The following is a 7,137-nucleotide window of genomic DNA, read 5'->3' as shown; positions in this document are numbered from 1 at the left end:
TTATCCCGACAGTCGATCGTAAAGAATGTAGGCCAATATTTTGTAGGTCACGTTTAGCAGGTAATGCCTCTGTAGTTATCCCAAACTGTTTGGTCTCCTTTCTTGTGAATAAGTACAATTATACCTACGTTCCAATTTTCTGGTAGTTTCACCTGCTTCCAAATCAGTTCTACTAGCCTTCTTATACTACAGGTCAGATTTTTTACACCATGTTTTAAAAGTTCAGAAGGTATGTCATCTGATCCAGGAGCTTTGTTTACTTTCTAATTTTTGTATTGCTTTGATGACATCTTCCTCTGTTGGGATTTTCTCTCATTCGTCGTCCATTCCTTCCGCGTCTTGCAACCTCATCTCACTCCTTATATTTAGTCTACACTCAAAATTTTCTGCCCACTTTTCTAGTATCTCGTCCTGATCACCAATTATTCCTCCTGTTCTGTTTCTAACTATTGATAGTCTAGATTTGAATTCCTTTCTGGTCTGGTTAATCTTGTAGATCTTACATTTCATGTACCTATTTTGCTTCCTTTAGAAAAAGTATTCATTCCATTAAAAAACACACAATAGTTACAAATTATTGATTTATTTAAGTAGCATATTCTTAAATTTTATCACAGGACTGTATCTTACTACTTTTTTTATGTGAATACAAAACTTGAAATGGCACTTGAACAACACATAAAAACATTCGCAAATTATTACATAGTAGGTAACTCTAGACAATTAATGACTAGTTCTTATAAAAAAAAACTACTATAAATTATTACAGAAACTTTGTAAAATATGGTTAAAACTTACAAAATAGTCTAGATAAAAAAGTAAAGGTCATTTCAATACAAAATAGTTTTAAATTTGTATGTTTTAAAAAAAAATGTGAAATTTTTATTACTCTCCGTTTAAATAATCATTGAAAAAAAAACAACGGAATACAATGTCTCACGAAATACACTGCATGCCAAAATTAACGCATAATGTTAAAATTACACTGTGAAATTACATTGTGTAAGCTGTTTGACTGTGTGTCAAACAGCTTGCACAATTGGAAAATCAACAGAAATTATGTAAAATACAAAGAAGTGTCAGACACGGCTGTATACTGTCCCCACTGTTGTTCAATTTATATTCAGATACATTATTTAAAGAAGCGCTGCATAATTTGGAATTGGGCAAGAAAGTTAATAGAATTCTGATGAATGCAATCAGATATGCAGACGATACAGTTACTTTAAGTGTTTAAGTGATGACATAAATGGATTACAATGCCTTTTAAATGCCTTTGACACAGTGGGAAGAGAGTTTGGCCTAAACATAAACTGTTTAAAAACAAAATACATGGTGTTTAGCCGTTTGGCCCATCAAGATTCACGGTTTTATGTTGATTATCATATAATTCAAAGAGTGCCCAGTTTTAAATATCTTGGTTGCCATATTACTGAACAATTAGATCCAGATAAACAGATAAAATGTATAATCGGGATACCCCGCCCAATATTTTTAAAATTGAGGTCATTCTTCTGTAATGATAACTTGCAATTTCAACTAAGTCCTCTTATACGGTGTTGAAGCATGGTCATTAAAAATATCCACCATTAAATCGTTTGGAGGCCTTTGAAATGTGGCTGCGCAGACGTACACTAAAAATTTTATGGACGGCTACGCTGAAAGATGACCTATTTTGGACACGTAGTAAGGGGAGACTGATATAATATTCTTCAACTTATTATGATGGGTAAAATCGAAGGACGCAGAGGAATGGTAGAAAACAGGCCTTTTGGTTGAAGAATATCAGGAAGTGGACAGGAATAAGAAAAGCAGAGAAACTGTTTAGAATAGCTCGAAACAGTTTCACCATGTTAATCATCAACGTCAAGGGGACTTGTTAGGGCACGTTAAGACGAAGTTTGTTAAAGAAAGAAAATTATAATTTAAAAATAAAAATCGACTCGTTTCGGGATTTGTCTCTAAAATAGCCCATTCCACAAAAAATGATTTTTTTCACGGTTTTCCCCTCACTATAATATTAAATTATTAAATAAAGATTGAAATGGCGGCATTGGAAACCCTGTTAGACCTACCCCCTCTTGATATATTTATCAAAGGGGAAGCGAGGATGGGAGCATACAGGCTGCAAGGAAAACCAAGGGATAAATACGAGAACCTTGGGCATAATCAGATTTGGAACCAAGGTGGGGTAAGTATATCTGATACATACACTGACCACATGGTACCAAAATACACATTTAATAGGAACTTCAGAATAGAAATCAATGACCGAAGGGAGTGGAACAGCATCAGTAGCAAAATCAGGGGAACGATCTGGTATACGGACGAATCAAAAACCGATGAAGGCACTGGAGCCGGTATTTTTAGTGAAACAGAGAATATAGGACTCAGTTTCTCACTAGGAACATACACAACTGTGTTTCAAGCGGAAATGTACGCAATTCTGCAGTGTGTCACAATGAACAACTTAAGGGCCTATGAAAATAGACGGATCAATATACTCACAGACAGCCAAGCATCACTGAAGGCACTAATGAGCCCGAAAGTGACGTCAAGGCTGGTATGAGAATGCCGGCAAGAACTGGAAGAACTGGCCGAAAGAAATAGTGTAACTCTATTCTGGGTGCCAGGACACACCGGGATAGACGGTAATGAGAAAGCAGATGAGCTGGCAAGGAACGGTTCATCAACTTCATATTTTGGCCCAGAACCTGCTCTAGGAGTACCTAAAACAATAATTAGGGGACAAGTCAGGGAATGGGTCAAAAACAAACACAAAGAATACTGGGGGAACGTACCTGGTCAGCGACACGGAAGGCCCTTAATAAGGGAACCATCAAAACGGAGAGCTGAGGAACTAATAAAATTACATAGGAGTCAGCTCCGCATAATTACAGGTCTTCTCACGGGTCACTGTGCCCTGAAAGGACACCTGAATAGAATTGGGCTGTACGAAGGGAACCTTAACTGCAGACTGTGCAATAGGGGAACTGAAACAGCATATCATGTACTGTACGAGTGTGAGGCTTTGGATCACAAGAGGCAGGCTATTTATGGACAACCAAAATTAAGTCCAGCAGAATATGCCACCCAACCCATGCTAGGGATGTACAATTTGGTACGTGGAACCAAGTTTGTGGATTGGGTGACATAAAAGGTAGGATGGTTGGCACAATAAGCCCATGAGGCTGCAGTGCCATCGGAGACATATGTCAGACGACCTCCAAAAAAAAAAATAAAGATTGAAAATGAATTTATACTATTTCTTATTGATATGACATCTAAAAACAGGATAAATTTCGATAAACTACAGTATGTGTACACCATTTACTTTATAGTTTATCCCCTTTCATGACGATTTTTTTTAATTAATAATTTGATCATCTACAGGGTGTTTTTTATCATACCCTAACGGAGGTTATCCTGAAATTATTACAATGGTGAAGATATGTACTTTTATATTACAAATGAGGTATGCTATTTGGTCTTGATCAATATCATTCCAAATCTCGAGAGCTATTGTTTCTGTGCCCCTTGTAAAGTTCTAGGAGGTGACAAACGCTGTCGTAGTCTTCTGCCAATTATGTCCCACAAATTTCTGATTGGGTTAAGATCTGGACTATGCGGTGGCCAAAGTCCAAAAAATTTCCTGTTGTAAATATTAGGTTACACTTCGTGCAATGTGACGCCTTGAATAATGGCGCCTTAGCAAAAAATTGTTACCAATATATGGAGCCGATAGCATGGTAGCTAACTACTTCGCTAGGTAAGGTCACTGCTTGAACACGTTCCATTTCCACCAAACAACAAAAAAATACGGACCTAATTGAAATTTTAAATAATCTACTAATTTTCACAACAAACCAGAAACTTTTTGACTGTTAACAACTTGACATTAATCAAATTGTTATTTCTCATAGCCTACTTTAGGCATGTTTATTAAACTAAGCATAAAATGAGGATATTATACTCATGAAAAACATGGCTAGTTGTTAAAGTATCTAACTTTTTTATTATCTAACATAATAGTCTAGTCCTAGTCGCAACATAGTGGGTCCGTGGACACTTTTAGTTCGCCGTGATTTGATGGTGGTATTCTAGGTTTTTTGGGTCGCTGAATCCAATGGAAGTGGTCTAAAAGCACAAATGTGGTGCGTTTAATTGTTATTAACAAATTATGGTAAAATTAGGTGTTTTTCAGGAATTATTAGAAGCCCTGTAAAAAAATTGATAGTGTTAAGGTCTTCTCTGGTGTATTTTTGGTCGCTGAATCTAATGCAACTAGTCGGGATTACTCAAAATGTGTTCTCATTTTGTTAATAATAAAATAATTGTTTATTCGCCGAATAGCTCAAAATGCGTTATCTACAGCAAGTTTGTAGTCTTTTTCATATTATTTTTATACGCTAAATCGATTGTCACTAGTCGTGATAGCTTAAACCACATTCCGACTTTGTTATTAATAAATTATTGCAAAAATAACGGTTTATAATACGTTTACTCACGGTTTTTGCTCTAAATTAAAAAAAAAACACTTGGAATGACATGAAATTTGGCATGCTCGTAGCTAACAAATAAAACAAGTGATATTGTGTCGATGTGTGCTTTTTCCCTGGGGGTGAATTTTACCCCGTTTCGGGGGTGAAAAAGAATCCTTTAAAATATGTGCGGAATTGGATAAACTGATTAATTCTAAGCAACTTTTGTTCTATACAGTTTTTTTACTTAGTAAATTTTTTCGAGTTATTTGCGAGTGAATGTGTTCATTTTTCAACAAAAAAAACCAAATAACTCGAAAAGTATTGACTTAGTGAAAAAACTATATAGAACTAAAGTTGCTTAGAATTAATTAGTTTATCCACTTCCAGACTTATTTTAAAGGTTTCTTTTTCAGTACCGAAAAGGGGTAAAACACCCATAGGGTAAAAGCAGACATCGGCACAATATCACTTGTTTTGTTTGACATGTTAGCTACGTGTATGCCAAATTTCATGTCAATCCAAGTGGTTTTTTTAAATTTAGAGCAAAAACCGTGAGTGAACGTACTATAAACCGTTATTTTTACAATAATTTATTAATAACAAAGTCGGAACGTGGTTTAAGCTATCACGTTTAGTGACAATCGATTTAGCGTATAAAAATACTATGAAAAAGACTACAAACTTGCTGTAGATAGCGCATTTTGAGCTTTTCGGCAAATAAACAATTATTTTGTTATTAACAAAATAAGAACACATTTTGAGTAATCGCGACTAGTCGCATTCGATTCAGCGACCAAAAATACACCAGAGAAGACCTTAACACTATCAATTTATTTACAGTGCTTCTAATAATTCCTGAAAACACCTAATTTTGCCATAATTTGTTAATAACAAGTAAACGCACCACATTTGGGCTTCCAGACCACTTCCATTGGATTCAGCGAACCAAAAAACCTATAATACCTCCATCACATCGCGGTGAACTAAAAGTGTCCACGGGACCCCCTACATTACGACTAGATTATAAGCGAATGAATCAAAAAACAAAATGTTAAGAAAACCTGAGGCTATAGTTGGGTTTTAATTTCAGTATTTTATAAATGCTAGAATATTCCACAGGGTGTTGTGAACTTTGAGAAAAAAAAAGTTTATTTGGCACACCTGGTATACCTACAATGAAAATGTACTTGTCTAGCATCAATATTATTACAGCAATATTGTAAAAAAATAAGGCTGTAACATATTAAAAAAATCACTTATATCGGACAACAGGTTTAGGAAATTCGATCAAAAATGATCCATTTTTAAGGTGGTGGGTAAATTTCTTGGAGAAGTGTAGAAATGTTAGTGTACGATGAAAAATATTCTGTAGACAAATCAATTTAAATCAAAGCAATGTACTAAATTTATATATACATTGTACTATTTTAAATTATGTTAACATAACAAATTACATTTTTCTCACACAACTTTATAAATACGCAAATAGGTAACCTAAACAATACAGTTAACTTTATTACCAATATACCAAAATTTATAAATATCTAAACTACTTATTTATCTACAAAGTAACTTTGGAAATCTTTGGTAAAACCTATATACAAAAAAGTCTGTTCTATTACATTTTCTGACATATGTAGATGTATAAAGTTTGTTTAGAAAATTATAGATATGTTTCGGTTTACAAAGGACATGCATATATCTTATGGAAAATGTAATGCCACTCAAATACAATAAAATTTACGTGAATAGATTCGTCTCGAAATTACAATCATTTCATATCATTGCGCCAACTCCGAATTTTGATTAATAACGGCGCAAATTGATATAAATAAATCTAAAATCAATTGGGTATGCACACGATAGAAAAACAGAAAAAAATTTGTGAAAAGGCACTTCATAAATCTTTCTCAGGTATTAAGGTATCTTATCTTATAGATAATAAATGGCAATGCACTTCCAGTGATGCACCCCAAAATAAGGGCCAGTCTTACGCTGGGTTAAGCTTTTCAATATTAGTAATGCAATAGCGATTGCAATACTAATAGTATTTATGAATAGGACAGTTTTGTGGACTTCAAAAATGTGATTTCGATTAACTTTAATTACAATTTACGCGGTTATTAATCCAAAATTCAGAGTTGGCGCTATTATATGAAATTATCGCAATTTCAAGACGAATCTATTCATGTAAATTTTATTGTACTTTTATTGTATTTTGAGTGACATTAAATTTTTCATAAGACGTGTGCGGTGTCCTTTAAAGTTTCAAGGTAAAATTAAGAATTTCTTTTAAGTAAAATTTCAAACTCAAAGATTACATTAAAAATTAATATTTTACTAGTTAATGAGTTATTGTGTACGATCCGGTTTTCAACCAAATTTGAAATCGATTGATAGGCAGATTTTGTTCGTCTTTCAACATACCAGTCCTTTTTCTCTGGTTACATGATATATCCAACTTTTTCTCCAATTAGATTCCCACAACTCGTTTTGTTATTTACATTTTCCTGTCTTTATACATGATCGAACCATATAAGTTATTTTTGACCATCATATCATTTATTATTGTGTGCTTTACCTTTTTACATGTTCCTTTCTTTGTGCATGATCCAACCATATACATAGTTGTTTTTTGTCCATGTCGTATATT

This window comes from Diabrotica virgifera, chromosome 8 (genome assembly GCF_917563875.1).
Source record: "Diabrotica virgifera virgifera chromosome 8, PGI_DIABVI_V3a".
Classification (NCBI taxonomy): Eukaryota; Metazoa; Arthropoda; class Insecta; order Coleoptera; family Chrysomelidae; genus Diabrotica; species Diabrotica virgifera.
Note: the sequence above shows the minus strand (reverse complement) of the source record.